This window comes from Mauremys mutica, chromosome 2 (genome assembly GCF_020497125.1).
Source record: "Mauremys mutica isolate MM-2020 ecotype Southern chromosome 2, ASM2049712v1, whole genome shotgun sequence".
NCBI classification, from domain to species: Eukaryota; Metazoa; Chordata; order Testudines; family Geoemydidae; genus Mauremys; species Mauremys mutica.
The window spans coordinates 128,064,532-128,087,797 of NC_059073.1; the positions used below are offsets into that span (position 1 = coordinate 128,064,532).

The window sequence follows — 23,266 nt, forward strand, 5'->3', positions numbered from 1 at the left end:
AATGACTCTGGAGCCTACTGGAAGTGTGTAAGTCAGCTGAGTTTTATAGTCTCTGTATCAGAGTTAAAAATGAATATGTATAGCTAATGAAACAAGCATTTTAGTTTCTTATTTACAATGTTTAGGCATCTTTTGACATTCAAAAGATTTGTGCTTCTTTGTAGATGCATTAGACTGTATATCGAATGCCTTCTGTACAGATTTACTTGTACTCTAATGATATTGTGCCTATAAAAAGATAGAATTATTTCTTATAATACAGGAGCAATAGTACACATTTCTTTCTAACAGTCTCTTAACCATCCAGGGATTTTTTAAGAAAATATTCAACTATCCTCTGAATGCCTGTCTCTATGGTTTCTTTTTCATGTACTTCTCATAGCAGGGCTTGATTTACTTTAATTAACTGCTTTGGATGTCTTGATTTTGTAATCCTGGCTATTTATCTTTTGAGCAATTTTTATATTTGTAATTGATTGAAGAGAATAGTACATTTGGGGGGGACAAAACCTCTGATGCTTCAATAGGGAATGGTTTAGTTAAAAAAAGATTATATTATAAGAGTATATTTCAGTCTTCCCCAAATTATGATTAATTTTTCTGTTAGGAACAAATGATAACTATAGAAAAAAGCACATGACAGCAAAACCTAAAATTAGTAACAGTTAAAGGGCTCAAGAGATGAGTCTATGCAAACGATTTAGTAGATTACAGAATATAGTAATGTTGCTGCACAATAGTTACCACTCAGAGTTGGCTTTGTAACACAATTAACTTACTGCTAGTGCGAACGGTAATTTGAGCTGTGCAAATTATTCATGTTGTTCATGACCTATGCTTGTGACAGCTTGGACAGCACCATTGTTCAGTCAAGTCAGAAGCCATAGGATCTGCTGCATCTCAGACTGTCCCACTCACTCTACCTCATCCAACAGTTGTCCCATTTTCCCAACGAGACCTTAGACTCCCTCTGCTGGCACTGAAGTAGGTGGGGGTAGACTCTAAGGGTATGTCTACACTCTGTGTCAGCTGACTTTGGCTCCTGGAGCTCAGGCTAAGAGGCTGTTTAATGGTGGTGTAGATGTTGGAGCCTGCCAGTCTGAGCCCGAACGTCGACACAATGACTTTTAGTTCTTCAGGCCATGTCCCGTGAATGCAAGTCAGCTGAGCTGGGCAGCTGCAGGGTTTTTTTATTCCTGTGTAGATATACCCTAAGGCTTATTGGGATGTGGGTAAATTGGTCACGGAGTTCTTGTTAGAGGTTCAAATTGTTCAAATATAATTTTGCAAGCAAGCAAAGGATGGATTCATTTTCAATGCTCAACAATCAAGCTGTAGGGTTGAATTATCACACAGTGAGTGCTAGATATTTTGGTGCCTCAATTCTCTGCTGCTTGGCAGTACAAGAGGAGCTAATAAGGGGCAGACCCTCCACCACACACACACACCCACACACACCAAAAATGATGGGGGAGGGAGGTGGGCTTGGGCTGGAACTACACTCATGCAGCAGCCTCCCATCCCAAATGTCTGCCAGTGCCAATACTCTTGGTGCTGCAGAGGCAGATAGCACCCTTAAAGTGGCAGAGCCGCCGAAGCTATATATATCCTGGCTACTGCCTGGGCCATAGATGCCTCAAAATTCTGCAAGAGAGTTGCTACAGAAACCTGAATATTCTTAAATCAGCCATCACCTGTATGATGGAGCTTGAAGCTCTAGGAGACACCCTAAGATGCAGCATTGTGGTCAGATAGTCACAGAAGGTGTTACTGTGGTTTGGATTATGTGGTTTGAGTGCTTTCCTATCTATCCAGTTAATGGGATAAGAAAAGTTCTTCTCTCAGTGGCTATATCCTTCTTATGATGCTGTCAGAGAATAACTATTGCATTTATTAACACTCTGTACAAATATCTAGATCAGACATCACAGGAAACTTGAAAAATGAAAACAGATGTAAGGAGTGGTATTTGCAGTCCATAAACTTTATCTGTTAAGATGTTCATGCTATCTGATGATTTTGTTGTAGAGAAGGCATAATGGAAATCTGGTGTAACTTACAAACTCCCAGGGCCACCTGGAGGAAGCAAGGTCTGGTTTCTGTTTTAGGAGCTGACAGGCATGTTCACCCAGTTTCAGAAAGATGGTATGGTTCCATGTGCTCCCCTTTGTTCTCTATGTTCATGTGCCCAATTCCTCCTCCTCCTTTCTTAGGAGGACTGAAATGAAAGCCAGATGTAACCCCACCTGGCTGTTCCAATACATTAATGTAAAAATACTTCCTCCTTTGACACATACAAATGTATGAGTCACTGACTGATTTCAACACATACTTGAGGAATTTGCATGGAATGTGCTGGTGCTGAGAGGTTTAACCTTCCTCCCATAGTAGGGAGGAATCGCCATTCAAAGAGATTCAGTCCCTCCACTGGATTTGAATGAGAAGGCCATCTAAGGAGAGATGATTCCAGTTTGAAGTGGTGGTAGGGATATATGGGGTGGGTGACATTAACAGAACTCAAAACTAATTTGGATGAAACCTGTTTAAACAAAAGAGGCGTTTTTTGGTTTTTTTAAATTATTTATAACTAATGGAATGTGAGTTTTAAAGTAGTGATAAGTTTTCATTTCTCAGTTATATTTGTTAGATCCCAATTATTTATATACATGTAAAAACCCCACCTTAAATCAAATGTGGCATCCCATAATTATTAAACAAAAGTAGATAGTAATACAAAGAGAAGAAACATTTTGGTTACAATAGATTTTTATTTGCTTTATCTACCATTTTCCTTAATGTTTTCCTCTTCCCTTCAAAATAAGCGCCCTCCCCCTGAACTTCCCTATGTTGGTGCTTTTTTTTCCTCTATTTCATTTTACATATTAATTATTTTATGAGAAGGTCAGCAAAATGTATATGCATTTTTCACTCCGTTTTCCAAATGGTATATTCAGGTCATGCAGCATGCAATGTGATGAAGGATTCAGTTTTACCTTTTCGATGTCTGCTGATATAATAATCCCCACAGTAATGTGACCTGTGTGATATGCATTCATCATCTGTGTATGTATCTTGACTTTTTTTTATAAAGAAAAATCTGTGCAACTGCTCTAACCAAATAGAGTACATGACATCATGTGCAGCTCCAAATGGCAAGAACTGAATATGACTTTTATAACTTGCAAGTGAATTGGAAGAGGTCTCTTTGGGGCATATTTGATGTGGTATAGTGTCTGGAATAACAGGTTGTATTCATATTAGTCTATAATCATATGGCCAGCAAAAGGTGTGTGATTCAAATACGAAATCAATGATGACTGGGAAAGTCAGACAAATGCTGTTGAAATTGCTTCATCTGACTTGGGTAAACTTCTGTTGTGTCTGAGCCATGAGTCACAGTGGGTGTGCTTATGAACTAAAAAAAGTGAAGACACCTCATTCTGAAATTATACAAAGTCACATACCCAGTAGCCAGGGCAGGTTGCAACATAAGCCTCTCAAAATAGTCCTGTTGAAGTGTAATAACATTCAAGGAGAGTGGTTGAACAATGATATTAATCTTCCCTTGATAGCAGAGTGAAACAAAGGTTGAGAGAATGGTGTACACAACACTTCCTAATGTCAAAAAGAGAACTCATGTGGGGCCATGTTACACTGGCTGTGACCTTCTACCCCTTCTTTGAGGATAAGACACATAGCTTTGTTGTGGCCGGTCTGTATCTAGCTGAATATCTAAACTGAAACTCTGCTTTGCCTGGTGTGCATGCTCTAGAAGTAATAAAGAAAACAGATATGTGTGTTGGGGAGTGACTGTAGCAGTAGTTAGTATCTGTGCCAGGGACATAACAGGTTATGAAGGCTCCTGCTCCAAAGAAAAACTACTTTCCTCCCTCTCCCACAGAGCAGAGAGAACGAGCTGGCACAGACTTGGAGAAATCTGACTGGTCAGTAGCACCCCTGCCCACATGCTGTACGAGACTCAGCCAAACTCCTTTTATGGGGAGAAGAACTGCAGACTCCAGCACCAGAAAGGCATCAGTCCCACTATATCCAGGGTCTGCTACAGAGGAGGTAGGCAGGACTGACCCCTTGTAATCTGTTCACTCTTTTATACACTTGCTTTCAGTTCAAATTTCTAGAATTTATATTCCCACTACTCTGGGCAAATGTGATGATGCTTTTTAGATTTCTTTTGGGTTGCCAAGAGGTACTATTTTATTGCATTTTTATTATTATTATTTATTGCCAGTGTGACCTATGCACTATCTATAATAAATATAGTTTTCAGGTTCATCAGGTGTAATGCAACATAATCTCTCTCTATCTGCTCATCTTTACAACCTCCTCCATCACTCTCTCACCTTTTCTTCCTCCTTCCCTATTGAAGGTCCAAATGCCATTTTTTCTTCTGAACTTCTTACCTTTCTTCTTTTTTATTCTTCCTCTAAGACTGATGCCCCACTGTGCTGTTGAATAAATACCAAATCCTGCATCTTGGCAGGGGATTAGACTAGATGACCCTTGTGATCCATTGTAACCCTATGATTTTATCAAGAAACTTCTAGAGAGCCCCACTGCATAGAGTAGGTGCTGCCTGGACTTCTGTGGCACCAGCTATTCAGAGCCAAGGGAGAGAGAATAGAAAGTAGCAGAATGAAGAAGAAAGTTGTCTGACTCTTGTGTTTCAGGTCCTTTTATCTCGCACCTGAGGCTTTATTTCCCTCCAATCATTCCCAAAGAATTGATACTGAAATTCAATCTAACGCTAATGGGCTGGGGAAATTGAGTGGCTAGGTACCCCTCAACACACACACACTGTGCTGGATATTGTAGAAACATGGAGTAGAAGCTTACAATTGATTAATTTTTTTAAAGACAAGACACAAGAGTAGATATAACAAGCAGAAGAAGCGGGAGTGAGGAAGGGAGGATGAAGGAAACAGCTATAAAAGCATAGTTTAAGACTGGCCAGCCCTATGCAGTTAGACTTTTTATATAAATTCTGAGATATAAACAGCTCATGGGCTGGAGTGAGTGTGAGCAGCTGTTCTGCTAATTGTGTTCCTTCCCATGTGTGCTAATGCTAACAGTGTTAGTGCAGCGACAGCACAAGAGGAAGGAGCAGAAATGTCAGAAAAAGCTGCCTTTTTCAACTCTCTAATAGTCTAGTCTCCTGTGAGCTGTAACACTTTGGTCTCATTTTAGTGTGCTGGTGCTGAGTGATGTTGGTGGCCTGTGATATACAGAAGGTCAGACTAAATGATCTAGTGATCCCTTCTGACTTTCTCCCATTTGCATTGTGATCCTGCTGCAATATGTCAATGAGAACTTTGTGATTGCCTCCAGTGAAAGACAGGATCAGACCCTATACATTCAGTAAAAGGGCAAATGATTTTTGTTTTGACAAATTCAGTCAGTGTTTTGCCTTCCCAATAGCAAATCCAAATCCATTTTTAATTGCATCCTATACAAATATGGAAAATTGTATATCTTACAAGTTTCCCCTATTCATTTGTGATATTTTAAAATTAACACTATTCCAGTTTTCCTCTTTAAGTAATGTGTGCTATTATGGGGAAAATATAAATCCCACAAACCTACTCACCTGAGGGTCAGCACTACGAATCTCTACACTGTAAAGGAGTGTTTACTAAGCTAGCTTCAACACTGCTAGATTCATTAATGAGTAAATGTACTCCCAGAATTACAAATATAAACCCAAGGGAGCATCTATCTTAAGCGCTCATCTGGCCTCCATCACTGTCTACGCTACAATTTTATAGCCCTGCAGCGCAAGTCCAGGTCAGCTGACTTGGACTAGTAACAGGTGTATTGCAGTGCTGACATATCCCTAAGTGACTTGTCCAAGGTCACACATGAAGCCTGTAGTGAAGCAAGATTGAAACAGGATTTCCTGAATTTGAAATTAACACAGTAACCACTGGACCATCTTTTCTCTCAAGCATTCAGTATCCAGTAACCCAGATCCCAGTATTGCCCAAATACATGCAAAGCTTGCAATCAAACAGACACACACAAAAAAGAACTTTTCCAGGTCTTGGATCCCTCTGCAAGTTGTCAGCATTAATGATTCCTTGTATATGTATAGACCTTCACAAATGTTACTTACAGAGTTGTAGAGGAACCAGAATTTCACTTCCATGGAAAATTTCACATCTCCAACAAAATCTTCATTCTGAATCCATATAAAAAATTGGATTGTCAACATTTTTGATTGGAAGAACCAAAATGGAATTATTTGAAAAATTCTTCTCTCAATACGCAGGCACCCACACTCCCCAGCTCCATGGTACCTTGTTTGGTTTGCTGCTGCTAAGCCAGAGAGCCCCAGCTTTGTGGTAGCCTGCCAGGTGAGCGGCTGAGAAGTTGGGGGGTAGGTGGTCAGACAAGAAATCAGGCAGGCTTCCATATGAACCCTGCTTTGTTCTGTTTGTAAGTTTTATCTAAACCGATGTTCCTGCAGAACATTTAGGTTTTGACAAATCTGTATTTTCTGACAGAAAAAATGTTCCTGCCGGAAAAATTCTGACTATCTGTAGTCAGAGGTGGATTAATGCAGGGGCTTTAGGGTCTGCAACCCTGGGCCATGGGCTAAGAGAGGCCCCACAGTCCCGCAGGCCACATGCAGCCTGCTGCTTCTTTTCATCCAGCTGGCAGCAAGTCTCTGCACCACGGGCCAGACACCAGTCCCCAAGCCTCGGCACCTCCCCCCACCCCGGGGACTGGAGCTGTGAGCACTGGCTCGCCGATGTGCCTCTGTGGCCCCTAGGCAAGGGGCATTCAGAGAATCTCTGTGTGCTGCCCCCGCCCTCAGCGTTGGCTCCACAGCTCCTATTGGCCAGGTACCATGGCCAATGGGAGTTGTGGGGCTGGTGCCCACAGGCACAGGCAGCTTGCACCATGCAAAGCAGCCTGGCCCCTCTGCCTGGGGCATGCAGTGCAGCATGGAGCCAGGGCATGCAGTGATCTTGCCTTAGCCCTGCTGCACTGCCGACCAGGAGCCACCCAAGGTAAGCACCCCCTGGCCGAAGCCTGCATCCCTCACCCCCTCCTACACCTCAGTCCCATTACTGGTCCCACCCCAGAGCCCACCCCTCCAGTTGCAGCTGCACGCTCTCATGTACACCAATCCCCTACCCCAGCCCTGAGCCCACTCCCCTACTCCCAACCCCCAGGGATCCCACGAAATCTAAAAGCCCCAGGGCCACAGGAAAGTTAATAAAAAGAACAGGAGTACTTGTGGCACCTTAGAGACTAACAAATTTATTTGAGCATAAGCTTTCATGGGCTACAGCCCACTTCTTCGGATGCATAGAATGGAACATATAGTGAGGAGATATATATACACATACAGAGAGCATGAAAAGGTGGGAGTTGTCTTACCAACTCTGAGAGGCCAGTTAATCTGGCCCTGGCTGTAGTTATTTAGTAGATAAATATCTTACCAGCATTTTACTGATAAGAACACTGAGCAGTAGGAAAGAGAAGTGATTTAGCCCAACAACACACTGCAGGTCAGCATCAGCAGCAGGACCAAGGGTTCTCTCCATCCTATGCACCTAATCCATTACCCTCCTTTAAAAAAAATATTTTACCTCTCCATCTCTACATATGGAGCTAAAAATATTTACCTTCCTTTCCCAGTATATATAGTAAATTACAGTTATTCTGAATTCTTTTTTATTGTTGAAAGCGTGGTCTGGATTTCACAATGAGGAAATCTATCTGTTGAAGGGAAAGGAAAATGATGTAAAATGCAAAGTACTAAGTAGAGCTGGTCAGGACTCTTCCAATGAAATAAATTTCTGTCAGAAAGTGCTGGTTTGTTGAAACCAAAATATTTTGAAGAAACCATGTGTTTTGACAAATTTCCAACACATGGGTGGGCTGTCTTGAGTCAGGGACCCAAGGAGCTGGGAGCCCTGGCTCCCAAGCTTTAAGACTGCTGCTCAGCTGTGGCTCTAGGGATTTTTGGTTTCCTGTCAGTCCACTAGAGCTAGAATCCCCAGGAACCATGGCTAAGCCAGGAGCATTGGAGTTTAGGTTCCAGGACTCAGTTAGAAATGAAATGATTTGATTATTCAAAACAAAGAGGGGGTTTTTTTGGCTTCCTTCTGCAGGCAATTTTTAATTTTCAACATTTCATTCAAAAACTAATGAAACTTTGTACAAGAAAAGTACAACATTTTTTGGGGGGGAGGGGAAATTTCCCATGGAATGGAAATTTTGACTTTTGACTAGATCTAGTATTAGAAAAAAGCAGGCATTGAATTCAAGACCACCTGTCTTTTGGCCAAATGTCTTATGCATTAATTTCTGTCTTATTTTTTATATATAATGGAATCCTATTTATCTATCTATGGTACATGTTTTTAAAAATTCACTGCTGTGAGCCATTTTTATCTATGATTGTAAGCTCCTCAAGGCAGGGATCATGTCTTTATTGGTTCAGTAGAGCATGTTGAACTGAGGAAGGCACTGTTCTCTAGTTAGTAGATCTACCACTAGCTCTATTCTTAATTTTTGTGTGTGTTCATATAAAAGCCCTCAATATCTCTGTGCTTCAAATGATTACAGTGTTATAGGCATATAACAATGCCTGCATACCTCTATTAACATTTTTAAATCTCTTGGAGATCACTGATGAAAGGTGAAACAGAAGTACAAAGCATTGCTGTTATTATTTGAAATATCTAGTACTATTGCAATTAGTTCGGTGTCATTAACATGAGAGAGTAGTTTCAGTAGCTTATGTAGCACAGTTACATTTCCATATTTTTACATGTTAAATGCAGCTGTGCTAGTCTGTGGCAATCATGTGCCTTTGATCAAATGAACAGGAGAAATATAATACGAATAATCTGATGTTGCCTTAAATGGCAAATGATTACTGAAATGTCTGATAGTGTAGCTATTTTTCTAAACACATTGTCTGTAAGACTTTGAGTTACAATTTATTCATGCCTTGAAGCCTTCTCCTTTTCTCCTTTAGTATAAATTGATAAACTAGGATGAAATTACCCAACTAATATTAATAAAAATATTTTATTCAGTCTTCTATTTTCATTCATGTATTTATAAATAATATAAAATCATTATGGGACAAATGTATCTTATGCTGATTGTTAACTGTGATGATTTTTCACTTACAGAGCCTGCTATATTTTATTCTACACATTTTGCATGTATGAATATTGTTTAATTTAATCAGTATGCATGACTGATTTTTGCCGAGCACTGATTCAGACTGAATACGTAATAATGGAGTTATTTTCATTTACTGTATCTTGCTAAAAGCTGCTTTGAAACACAGATCATCAGTCTTGTTACAATTAATGACTGGAATCAGTGAGAACAGCTTTTGTGCAACCAAAAGTTGTTGAAAACTTGTAAATATTTTGGTAGCTGCTAATGTTCCTGGCAACACTGAAAACAACGATCTCCTGAGGCATTTCAACCTGATCTTCTACTGCAGCCTTCTGCCCAAACTGTATCATTGCAGCAATTACAAGTTTGTGTATAATCCTGTTTGTGGTGTGCAAGTGTGGTGTGCATATTGCTTAGCATATAATGCCTGCCTTATTAAATCTATTAATTGAACTATAGATTAATAAAATTCAGAGGGGATATCTAGCTACTTATGTGATCAAGTACAAACTGATTAAGTACATAAGGCATTATTAATAGTACATGAATCTTACCATGAAAGTTTAAAGCACAGCAAATTATTTATAAAGTACTTGCTAATTAAGTCAGTGCTGAATTTTTGGAGTATATCTGTACATTGGTGAAGATGGAGGCACTGTTGTCAGTGAAAATTGAAGATCCATTTTATTTTAATGGCAGAATCAAGATTCTCATTTCTCTTGTTGATAAATACCCCCTCACACCCAATCCTTAGTGCTAACGATTGGGCTGTGTTTTGCTTTGAGGACTGTCATACGGTAAATACACCCAATCGTAGCATGTCAGGTTGAGGCAGATAATTAAAGGAGTAGCTATGGTTCTAGCTGCCAAAGTCACTAGGGTGTCCTCTGTTTTCAGGGAAGCGTAGACTAGAGATCCGAGCTCTTAACTCCACCCTTTCTCACAGGGTAGTCTCTGGCTTGGGCCTGGCTTGGGCAGTCATGCCCAACCCTTGGGGCAATGCCCATGCCCAGCAGTAGATGCAGGGCAAGGTAGGAGGGCCCTGGCCCATCCTACTCCTCTAGGTCCTGATCCAGGACCTTGTAAAACCAGTAGTCCATGACTCAGACTTTGTATCCCATTTTAATAGTCACAGTCTCTGGGCCACTTCCTATCCTTGGTTCCTGCTCTGTCAGTTCCCCTAGGGGTGGCGGCCTTCCACGCCTCTCATCCTTTGCAATCAGCAGAGGTTCCACCGCCTATTCCAGCCAATTCGGCCTCTGCCATCTGGAGCTCCAGCAACTCCCTGACAGGAGCCTGCAGCATGCATCTGCTCTTCTCTTCAACCAGCCCAGACTGAGCTGGGCCAATCCCTTTTATATCCTGTTTCCAGTTAGAGAATCCCCAGCAGGAGCAAAAGGTCATGTTCTCTTCAGCCCACAGTGTGTGATTAATCCAGTGGGGCTAATAGGGGGTAGATACACCCCACAACAAGGACCAACTACTCTCCTGGAAGTCTGAGAAGTTTTGCAAATTCAAATGGGAATAGGATCAAACCCTATATATCGAGCCATAAATGTTTCTATTCTGGTTGATTTAAATCTGACTCTTATTATTCCTTTCAAATTATGCATTAAAAGCTAAACCCTCAACCCAGCATCTAGTCCAAGTAGCTGAAGTGCATACATGGAAGAAAGATAGAGGAAGCATAACTGAAATAGTTTTCTGCTCTGCCAGGAATGAAGGATGGACTTGTAGTAAATGTACCTGACTGGGAAATGAGTAGGCTTGAAAGGATTAGATTTTATTGTAAATATTACACCATACACACATAAACCGATGACAAAATATTTCCATTAATAATTGAAATTTAGCAGTGGGCAAAGTAAGAAAAATGCTGCCTCAGAATACATTAGAGTTTGATTTAAGGATATTTACTTTGTATATTTTGACATGTGAATTTGACAATTTAACTTAATGAATCTCAGTGTCTGACCTCTCCATTTTCTGAGACCCCCATAATTTCCCACAATTGTGAAAATTTAAATAGATTAAAAATAATTGTATGCCACTGTGACAATGTTTATTTAAAAATATTTTTGAAAGTTTATCAATGTTCAGCCATATTATGTGCTGAAATTATATAAAGAGAATTCTGCCAACACTAGATATGGGTAATATGGGTTCAATTCCTAGTTCTTCCACAAATTTCCTGTGAGGTCTTGGGCTAGTCATTTAATCTTGGTGTGCCTCAATTTCCCATATGGAAAATGGGATAATATGTCTGTACCTCACATTGGAATGTATGGATAAATTTATGTAAGGTGATTTAAGAAGACAAGGAGCTGTTGAAAATTCTTCAAAAATGCATGATGTGCTGAGATATTGTACTGGGCTAAATATCAATTAACAGAAGAGGGAACTCAGCTGAATTCATGCATTTGGCAGATCGGCTTCCGGATCCTTACCCAACTGTGTTACTATTAGAACTGGTCAAAAGAAGGTGGGTGGGTGCTCCTGTGAAAATGGTTGATGGGGGGGGGCTCTCAAATTCACACATAAAAAGTTGTTGTTTTTTTCCCAGCAGAAGTTCAACTATCGAACCATTTCAGTCAAAATGGCAAAATTTCGGCAATTTTGATTTGGAAATGCTGCTGCAGTGCCTCCTGAGAGTTGTAGTTTGGGTACCTTATGTGTCCATTCTACCCTAGAGGCATGGCTCCCTGGTCTGACTACATTTCTCATGATGCTCCATGGCCTTTCCTCTTCAATAGGGAAGTTGTGCCTCCTGGGAGTCCCTGATCATGGGACATATAGTCCAGTCAGTGAGCCCAGCCCACACAGCAAAATGGGGACAAGATGCTGCTGCATTAGAACTCCCATGAGACACACAGGAAGCATTTCTAAATTTTAAAAAATGGATTTCAGCTGTTCTTTTTTCTGATCCAAAAATGAAAATTTCCAAGGAAAGCCAACAGCTTCCATGAAAAATTGTTAATTTTCTTTTTTGGGAAAAGAAATTTTGGATGGAAACATTTTGACCAGATCTAGCTGTTAGAGGTCATTGGATTTTACACAATATATGAAGCTCTGCTGCAAAGGGGAAGGGAGCTTTCTGTGTCTATGCATGAGATAGCTATTTGCATCTGAAAATGTGTAGGTATACTTGTAAGAAGAGGAAAATAATTGGCTTAATCTGTGTATTAACTCTAGTTTCATCTTGCCAGTAGTCTTTAGTTGGGAGCATAGATGAGCAGCTTTCCCTAAACCCCTGCCAAACTTGTTCTCCAACAGGCAGATGTGATGAGTTTTCACAGAGGCACTGCTAGTCAAGGTCAAGACCACTTCCAGACTAATTTCCAAAAAATCAACATATCATCTGTTACATTATGAAAATTGGCCACCTGAATGCTGAAAATTTAGAGTCCTTCACTTTTCCTGGATGAAGTGTCTTCTGTCAAATTTCATTCTGTGGTGAACGTATATTTCCATCAATGTGATACAATCTATTACTGAAACAAATGATAGCAGCTGTCCCAATCAACTCTGCGAACAAAATAAATGTTATTATAATTAAGTCACAAACTAGAAATTTGTTCAGGGACTGTCAACTGGTCAAACAAATATAACAGAATACAAACACTTTGTCCACAAAATAGATTGAGGTAGCAGATTACAAATTTTGTGGAAAAGTGCAGGGACTTTTTCCCCCCCGAGTGCTATAGCAAATATTAGTGAAAGTCGTTCTGGGGATAATAGATTAATTTTACAAGTAGTTTACAAGTAGGTTAAATTGTTTGTACCACATGAACAAGGCAACTTGTGTCAAAAGAACAATGTACTAACCCCTTAAACTGTAGTTTACATTATACTAAAACTAACATATAAGTACTGTATATGAAATGATGTCCAAACGGTCTTCCTATTTATTCACAATCTGAAACTTGTAGGTACAGTTATGTATGGATTAGAGTCTCTACAAGCAATTCTTTTTTCAGGTTCTTGTTGTGTGCAATATCACCAGAGGGTAATAATAATTAAAGCTCATATTGATTCACTGTTTATGTTAAGTGTTGCTTTGGGGGTCTCTGCACTCAGTCCCTGACTTCTTGATGCCTCTCTGCAGAGTGCACTGTGTAGTGATGGATGAATCTTAAAAGTTCTAAAATTCAGTTGAGATCCAACTATTAAACTCTTGGGTCTGCATGCTTGAGCTGAAATATCAGGAGTATGGTCTTTTTGTTTGTTTTCAAAAACTGAAAAAAAAATCAGGTTCAAATTTCCCCCTTTCTCCCTCTTTTATTTTTGTCACCCAGTGCAATAGATTTAATAGTATCTAGGTTTTTAATCCCTACATTTTAGCTGTTTTTAAAACTTCTAAGATTTTGTAACTTTTCAAAACTTCTCCAAATTTGGAGGTCTTGGGGGTGGGGGGTGTTAAACAAGCATTTTCTATGACATTTCTTTTTGATCAAACTCCTTTTTTGGTAGGAAAAGTTCTGTTGTTTTTATTATTTTTTACTATGTTTCCAGCTCATGTGTGTGTAATAAATACACATTTGGAGAAATAATCATTCCAAAAATTATTCTGCGTACGTCATATTTTAGGTTAAAGTTCTGTTCATGATACGTCTGTTTCCCCATTCTCAGCTAGATAGTCTATATTTAGATATTTCCCCTTTATCTGCTTATATAGCCTCCACACCATATTGAGAACTTGGTAACCAAGAACTCCCTCATCTGATGAGAAAACAGATATCTTTGTGGGACTAAGAAAAGTTGGGGGAGGGAGGAAAGAAAAAGGAATAACATATAACTCATGTGCATCATCGCAGCAGTCACAAGAAAAATGAATCACCTGCCTGGATACCCCACAATGGAGGATAACCCCATCCTGAAAGAAATTGTTCCCAAACCCCCTCTGCTGGCCTTCAAACAATTCCCCAGTCTCACCAAGCTCATTATCAGAAACAAACTTCCCAAAGACCAAGACTCACCATATCAAAGCTGGTGAAATAAGTGCCCCAATAACAACTATTAGGGTGATCCAGACAATCACTACATTCTCAAATGAACTCACACAGAAAAATGATAAGACAAACACCATATCACTTCCCCAGAAATTGCACTAACAGGATGATTTCCCCAAGGTTCAGCCTTAGTTTCCTCTTAGTTAACTTCCTCCCTTTGCTTGTTAAATTTGCCCCTACATTCTTTACCTGTGTCAGGTAGTGAGACCTCTGTTCAAATCCCTGTTCTAGTGGCAAGAATTGAACTTAGCTACTGGGCTAAAGGTGATGAGGGGCCACTCTTATTATTAGAACTACCTCCTGCTTCTCTAGCCATTTTATGACTGGTTCCTAAACCTGAGAAGGGTTTTTGTTTGTTTGTTTGTTTGTTTTGCTTTGTTTTTTTAATAAGACTATTTGGTAAATTCATGTCAAATTCAAAAAATAGTTTCAGGTCCACCAAAACTGCATTTCTTTTAGTGATTAAATTTATTTGTCTAAAAAATGTTGCCCCACACTAATCAATCTTTGTTAGGAGAAGGAGTGAGTGGTGGGGGAACCCAAGCAGCTTATTGGTAAAACAACATGATTTGGATGAAAAACTGCTAAAGGCCCACTCTGAAAATGTGTGCAGGCAAACCTCAGCTCAGAAATATTATTGTCCAATAAAGGACGAAAACTACATGCTGTAACTTTGAGTAGCTGATCCATTTTCCTCTTAGCTGAACTAAAGCTGTGCTTGCATGGTCAAGAAAGCTTCATTAAGCATTTTAATTAACTCTGGATTCAGAATTATACAACTCCATTTCACTTTCAGACACATGTTGAAAGCAGGTAAGAAAATTAAGGCTCTTCAGTGCTCTTATGGATGGCCACACTGCACAAATTACATATTAGTACATCTATGGTTTTGTCATGGAAATTTATTAACATTTCCCAGCAGAAAATAAGAAATGGAAAGAGAGGAGCAGAAGGTGTATATATGTGTGGGTACATGCACATTGTGGGGTGTTTGGCAAGTAAGCTCACACCACACTCACCTGGAAGTGACAGCTCTTGTCCCACAGGACTGGGCTTGGTTTCCTGCTCCAGGCATTGCAATCAGACCCATGTGGTCACAGCACTTGCTACTCAGGTTTGGTGCATCTGTCCCTCAATAGATGCAGGTGGAGCACAGAGCCTTTTAAATCCCAGCCGCGGCCGGGAATCAGAGGGCTCTGGGCTGCCCGCTGCGGCTGGGATTTAAAAGGCTCTGGGCGCCCCGCCACAGCGGGCAGCTCAGAGCCCTCTGATTCCCGGCCGCGGCTGGGATTTAAAGGGCTCAGGGCTCCCCGCGGCTGCCAGCAGCCCAGAGCCCTTTGAATCCCACTCCCCCCCCCATACCTAGGGATGCAGGGCCAGCTCCACCGAACTGCAAAATCAAAACAGAACGTCCCTGTGCTGATACTGTATGTACCGCACTGAGCCAATCACGGCAAGCGGTGTCATCTATTAATGCATACAAAGCCTGCTCGGATTGGCTGAGTCAGAGAGGCGGGCTATTACAACCTTTGCCAATCCGAGCAGGCTTTGTATGCATTAATAGAATACACCGCTTGCCGGGATTGGCTCAGCGCGGTACATACAGTATCAGCACATGGACGTTCTGTATGTAGCCGAAGCTACAGTATGTTTATACCCGGCGTATAAGATGACCCCCGATTTTTGGGGGTTGTTTTTTAGTATAAAAAGTCGTCTTATACGCCGGAAAATACGGTATTTGCTTCAACTGTATATGTACCTGGTTAAGGTCCAATTCTGCCACTCTTATGCTGAGCAGTACAATTGTTTTCATTGGAGCTATTAGAGTTGGGTAATAGCTCAGTATGAGTAAGAATAGCAGAATGTGTTCACATTCTTTTAATATTCTAAGAAAGACAGTAAATTAGCATGAAAATTAGAATTTCTGTCTCGGGAAATTCTGATCTCTCTGCATTTTTGTTTTCATCTCAATCTGGGACAATACATTGAAATTGCTATTTTTTTCATCTAATGAAAAATTTCAAGAAATTTCCTACATCCATGTGACTCTAATGATGCACCACACTGGTCAGTCAAAGGGAAGACTACATTGCAACATAGGAGATGTAGTTTGACCAGGGACCCTCACTCATTGGAGAGAATGTGGGTAGCAGGACCGAAACTAAAAATCCCATAAACAACAAAAATGTAAAATGAAATATGTTGTTTTGATTTACCCAACAATTTTTTTCCAAAATCAAAATTTTCCAATGGAAAAAAAATTGATTTTGCAACAATTGCATTTTTCATTGAAAAATTATTTCCATACTAAATGTCCTACTGTTCTACTACTAAAGGAATTTATTGGCTGGAATATGTGCAAAAAATACCAAAGTTAAGCTAATCTTCGTTAACAATTAGGGAAAGTGATGTCTGTCTTCCGGGATTTAGGTCATGTGACCTATGGCCAACATTTTCAAAAGTGACTAGTGATTTTTGGGTGCCTCAGTTTTTGGATAGCTGATTTGAAAAGGACCTGATTGTTAGAAAATTCTGAGCAGCATCTGACACCTTTAAGGTGTCTCAGGTTGAGCATCCAAAATCATTAGTTAGTCATTTTGTATTGTCTAGGTTCAATCAACGCTGCTTTAATTTAGATTTTTTTAATACTGAATCCTTGTGATGAAATTCTCCTAATCAAGCTGCAGACAAAGAATTGCCCTGAGCAATTTATGCAGCAAACTATTTCTAATCAGTCAAGAAAACTGTGATAGTTACATGGACAATTCATCAAGTGAATATGTCCTGGATTGTTCAGAGAGTTGCGGTTACACTGTTAAAAGGCACTTTTACTAATTCCTTAATGTGATCAGGAGAAAAGGAGGGAGAAAAAGACTGAAATGAATGTTGCCCTATGCTGTTTAAAGTATTCAAGCCCTGGTCCTAAGACCACTGAAATCAATAGGAGTACTTCCTTTAACTTAGTAGTTTTGGGAGAATCATAGAATCAGAATCATAGAGTTAGAAGGGACCACAGGGGTCATTTAGACTAACCCCTGCCAAGAAGCAGGATGCCCATAATTCATTACTAACATTCAAAATCCTTGCTAAATTTGAATATATATATATTAAAAAAGAATGGATGAACAAATTCCACTTTTCACCTTCTTTCCTTTACCCAGACTCAAATCTGAACCCAGCCTAATATAACTTAAGCTAATTTAGCTTGAGGCTTTGTCCCCCTGCACTGGCCAGATCTTGCGTATAGACATGAGTCTGATACCTGCAGGTTCATGAATTATCCTTGCTCCCTAGCTCAAGCAATAAGAACTCATGCTTTTAGATTTGGAGGTTCCAGAATCAGTCCCCATATATAACCCACACAAATTCTTTGTTACACTAATAATTTAAGTATCACAATATTTCCTTTCTTAAACAAACAAAAATAAATAAATTGCATGTCTGCACTTCTTGGTTCCAGTCTATAGGGTCAGTCCCTTAGCAGGTACAAATTGGCATAACTCCACTGACTTCAGGACAGACAGAATGATTTACATTAGTTGATGACATGGTCAAAATCCCACAAGACTGTTCTTGGTCTATTTCTAGCCAGACTTGAATCAGGCAGTACTAGAAATCTCATGAGAAGTCTGTACTTGAAAAAACAACCAACCAACCAACCAACCCACAGGTCACTTTTACAGCCCCAAGAGGTTTTGTTAAATTTCAAATAAGCATTTGGACATGGAGGTGTGCTCTGAACTAACTCTCTGAATCCCCAAGGAATTGCAAGTGCATTCCTTACCTTGATAATTGGGAGCTCCTGATCTCTGGCCCTCTCTCCCTTGTCTATCCAAAATGGAGCTTCCTTTTGTTTTGCCTTATGCTTTTACACTCCTCCAACCATGTAAACCACTGAAAAATGGAGGATTAAATTCCACAGTACATACCACCTGAATTTTTTAGCACATTTTCATCAATATTTTCAATGTTTTCCAGATATTTTCAAACTGGTTCTATTGTACATAAACTTAAAACTTCTCACTTTCAATGCTCTCTATGTTCTCATTGTCTCCAAACTAACTTACTCCTCCCCTTGATCTGCTTCATCTCTCCTTTCCCACTCTTGAATTCATGCCTCCCATAATTAGCAGTGCTAATTATGATTGGAATAGCCTCTTAATTGATATATCAGTGAAATGCCCTCTATTTTCCTTTAAGAAACCTCTTAACTTGCCTGTTTTACAAAACATTCCAGCTATGTTGATCACACATGTCGTTGTTGCTCATTGAATCACACCCATCCATGCATTAAAATTATAAGCACTTTGGGGCAAAATTTTTGTTCTTTGGTTAGTGTTTTGTATGTATTGCAAATCACTGTGGGTATGCGTACACAGCAAAGAAAGACCTTCGGCTGTTTGGTGCTGTCTGGCTCAGGCTGCAGTGCTGTTTCATTGCTCTGTAGACTTCCAGGCTCGGACTGGAGCTGAGGCTAGAACCTGGGCCAGCTGCAGGTTTTTCTTTGCTGTGTAGACATACTATGTGTGCCCTGCAAAAAACTAATTCCCAGTCCTTAAAGTGCACCAGGGCCAATGGTCTGCAAATGTACACAAAATGAGCTCTGGCTGGGGGAAGACCCCTTCTGAATGGTTGCTTTCCTCACTTCCTGCCTCCTGGGGCAGAGCAGCCAATCACAGAACTGTCTCCCTCTCCCTATAGCAGCTGAAGACCTTCTCACAGGAGGAAGGAGGGAACAGAGTCCAGCTATTCAGAGCAATCTCCCTTCCCTCCTCCCTTACTGTGAGCAACAGGACAACTCCTCTTGTCCCACTCGTCTATCCACAACATCATGTCTGGGAAGGGGGAGAGAAGACCCTGCCAGGGAGAGGGAGTGAGGAATCCCAGGAGAAGCAGAGGTGAGGGTGGGGGCAGAACAGATATGGGGGCAGAATTGATGGTGGGCAGAGGGACAGGCAAATATGACGCCACTTTAATTTCTGTAGACGATGATAGGACCCGCTGCCCCCCACCCCACACACACACATTCTAATTTTCACAGACTACATTAAGCAGTGCTAATTCCCAGGAGTGGCGCCAGGGTTTTTGGTGCCCTAGGCGGGGATCCTTCCACGCTCCCGGTCTTCGGGGCACTTCGTCGGCGGGTCCCGGAGCGAGTGAAGGACCCGCCGCAGAATTGCCACCGAAGACCCGGAGCGCAGAAGGACCCCCCCGCCGCCAAATTGCCACCAAGGGCAGCAAAATGCTCCCCCCCCCCAAATCCGGCCCTGCTAATTCCTGCAGTTTTGACTGTAGAAAGGGGGAAGGGACATTGACTTTAGTGGGCATTTCAAAGGAGTATGGTCTTTAGGATTTGAACCCATCATATTTATCACAATGGTTAATAAAATAAAATGCATGGGTTTTTTTCCCAGCTATTCTTTCTGCTGTAGGGCTGTAAAGAGATCAAGGGAACTGGGATAATTCATAAACAATAAGAGGGCAATGATGTTGTCTTACAAGTTTACCAGAGCTTTCTATAAGAGTGGGAAAGACTATGGAACAAATTCTTCCCTCACAACCACCACTGGAGAAAAAAATAATCACATGTATTTTTCCCCATGGGGAGTGGAAGAGAAAAAGAAGGAGAGAAAGCACATGTGCCAGATGCTGGTCAAATCACTTATGTCTAGATCCTCAAAAGTCTTTAGGCATTTGACTCTGCTTGAAATCAAGGGGAGTTTTAATAAATGTTCCCAACGGCTGGAGATGGGACACTGCAGACTCTGAATTACTACAGTGAATTCTTTCCCAGATGTCTGGCTGGTGAATCTTTCCAACATGCTCATGGTCTAACTGATCTGCATATTTGGAGTCATAAAGGACTTTCCCCCCAGGTCAGAGACCCTGGAGGGTTTTTTGTTTGTTTTCCTCTGCAGCATGGGTCACTTCCTGGTTTGAACTAGAGTAAAGGGTGGATTTTCTGAATCTTGAAATCTTGTAATCATGATTTGAGGACTTTAGGAACTCAGCCAGAGGTTATGGGTCTTTTACAGAAGTGGGTGGGTAAGGTTCTGTGGCCTGCAATATGTAGGAGGTCAGACTAAATGATCATAATGGTCTCTTCTGGCCTTAAAGTCTATGAGCCTTATTAGAAAGTGTTCAGATGGCTAGATTCCCCCTTGCGTTCCCCCCTGTAAATCTATCTCACCATCTTTTCTCCAGTATGGATTGAATCACCCCACTCACATGCCCAGCACTGTAGCCAAAGCCCCACCACATCTGGCAGTGCCAGGCCAAGAACGGGGCAGGATGCATCATGGCAGAGGGAGGGCCCCATCTGCATGTGAACACATGTCACAGAATGCTGTGGTGGGATCCTCCAAATCTGCAAGCGGTGAGAGCCAACAGACCAAAGCAGGGAGCTGGGCCCACCCCCACAGGAGAGAAGCCGCTGCTTGTGGGGTGTGTAGCCTGGGTTTGCTCTCCAACACTCTCCTGCCCCAGGGCATCACACTAGCAAAAAGTTTTACTTAGCCCCCCCCAATATTTTCACCCACCGCATATGGGTATAAGAACCTGATGAGAATAGAATATCCTGCTCAGTGGTTGCTCAATTTTTGTGTAGGAACAGAGAATTCTTCCTTCAAGCAACTTCTCCTTAGAGCTGATGCACAGGCCATCCATCTCTGTTATTTTCTGAAAACTATGCCATGCTTCATAGGGAAAGCTGAAGGATAACATTTTGGCTATGTTATAGTGGGATCTTTTATTTTCTCCCATGTGTTCCTTAATGAAAGAGCACACAAGGAAGTTCAAGCAAAGTTCAAGCAGATTTGCCCAAAGCGCAACCTGATAACACTTTCTTAATGTTAAGACCATTGTCAGCTAAAATACAACCAACAGACGAAGTTGGCAATATGGGCCAATGCCTTATCTTTCTCTGTTAAACTCATTCAGGATGTTCAATGAAGTGCACTCAACAGGAATGTACAATAAAGATAACAGAAAAAATGTTGCTACCTTTTGAGTCTTGCAAATCCCTGACTGCAAGAGATAAAAGGCATTGTAGTTAAGAGTTTCTCAGTTTTCTGCAAAATTATTCTCTTCTTTCCATGCAAGACAATGTTTTTTCCATCTGTGCAAGGAAGCCCAATACTACCTCTAGACCAAGTGTGAAAGATACCCAATGCATATTTAAATAAAGGGTTTTCAATATATTCAAGCCCAGAATGCTATGATATTTTTTAAAGTCGTTTAACAATGGTGAGTGCGAAGGTATAAGAGATACCATTCCTCTGGGGACAGAGACTTGCAGCTGGCTGGCTGGCTGGCTGGCTGATTTTCTCAGATGCATCAGACAGGGATAAAGTTTGGAACTTAATTACCTGACCCCTATAAAAGAGGACAGCCAGAAAAATGGGGAAGGGAGAGTGCAGCATCTATGCTCCCAGTCGACTGCTACTGAAACAACTGCAGAGAGGAGGTGCTCCAGAAACCAGATGGGAAAAAGGAGACTGGGTGGAATCCTTTATTGCTGAGGCTCTGAAGTAAGAACCAGGAGGTTTTAGTTCCTGAAATTACTGGCGTGAGGGACAGACTTGGGAAAGGGACTACTTGGCCTGTACAGACTTTTGAGGGAAGAGCCTGCAAAGTTTTGATTTGTCTGTTAAGAAGGTTTAAAATATAACTAACCAGCCCTTCTGGAAACTGCTTCTCAGGATTCCCGGAGAGAGAGAGCTCATAGAACAAACCCAGGGAGTGAACTGACTCAGCAAGAGCAAAACCTAGTCTGGTAGAAGGAAGGTGCTATAATATAAGCCCCAATCTTTTTACAGTCAGACTAAAGTTCATGCCACATTCATTTCCAAAACACTTGCTAAGTGGTTGTTGGCTATCCTGCTATATAGTGGTGCCAGGTTTAGGCTGAATAGAAACCTTTTTGGTCGATCTTGCGGTCAATGCTGCAATAATATACATCTCAAAATACATTAACATTTCCAAAGAGCATGACTTCCAGTTTTTTACCATAGCAAAACAAAAATCCATAAAAAAAAAACAACAAAGGAGGGAATGTTCTGAAAGTGCATTACTTAATACATGAGTTGCTATTAAAAGTGCCTAAAGTGCTGGGTGCAGTCTAGGTTAACTTTTAGAAACATAAATCACATCTGTCAGAATCAAGTATGTCTTTGCAAACACTTGCTCTACTCCATGATTAAATTTTAATTTTTAAAAAATTTTCAGTGAGAGCAGCTCTTTGTTAGCTAATGTGGAAGGCAATTTGTAAATGTGCATATTTTCCACTGATCTAATTGTACTTGAGATATTGGGCCAGGAACATGGGGAAAATAAGATAGGGAGAAGAGATACTATGCTGGCTACAATCTCCACCCAAACTGCCATCAGCCCCTCCAATGCAACGACTAGAACTGGTCTTTGGGTCCTACATCTGTTGCTGCAATCCACCCTTGATTTGGAAGAAATGTAAATTGAAGGAGGATCTCAGCTTTTATTCTATTACAATATTTTTCCAGCCCTTTTCTTTGTGGAAAGTAGCCATAAAACATAAACTGACTGCACCAGAAGAAACATCTGAACTCCAGTTCTGTAACATGCTCACCTCTGTGGTAGCTGGCGCCCTGGAGCATGGGTAGAATGGACAGGAAAGGGGCAATATACAGTATGGGACAAATCATGTCCTTATAATAGTAGTATCATTCATTCTAGGTTTACTAACATGAGCAAGAGTTTCCCGATATCAGGCTTTATATATATTCTCTAAGTATTCTCTAAGTATTCATTTGGCTACAAATCTGGAAAACCTCAGCACTCTATTAAATTGCTTCTGTAAAAACAAAGCTGTTTGACTCGCAGGTGTATGCAGTATATTGGGCAGTAAAATAGGTAAAACAGATACCCCAATGTTTCCACACTATTTTTTCTGAGGCCGTTTAGATCCTAGTGCTATATGTTGGTCCTAATCAGTCAGTTATTTTCATTAAAGAACAAGAATGAGACTTTTTATCAAGGAGACAATTAACGAAGATGTAAAAAAATACAGAACATGAGGAAAGGTGCTTGAGCAAGTCAAAATATACTAGGTCTCT

At 40.8% G+C, this 23,266-nt stretch overlaps 1 long non-coding RNA gene across 1 annotated transcript in view; it reads left to right on the forward strand.

Annotated features, from left to right (window-relative positions):
- LOC123365177 overlaps window positions 1-12,663 on the forward strand; it is a 63,626-nt gene extending 50,963 nt beyond the window's left edge. Inside the window, exons 2-3 of the long non-coding RNA XR_006577466.1 lie at window positions 3,902-4,071; window positions 12,442-12,663. This is a non-coding gene — a long non-coding RNA (uncharacterized LOC123365177). The remainder of the gene's footprint in view (window positions 1-3,901; window positions 4,072-12,441) is intronic.
- Window positions 12,664-23,266: the final 10,603 nt, after the last annotated feature.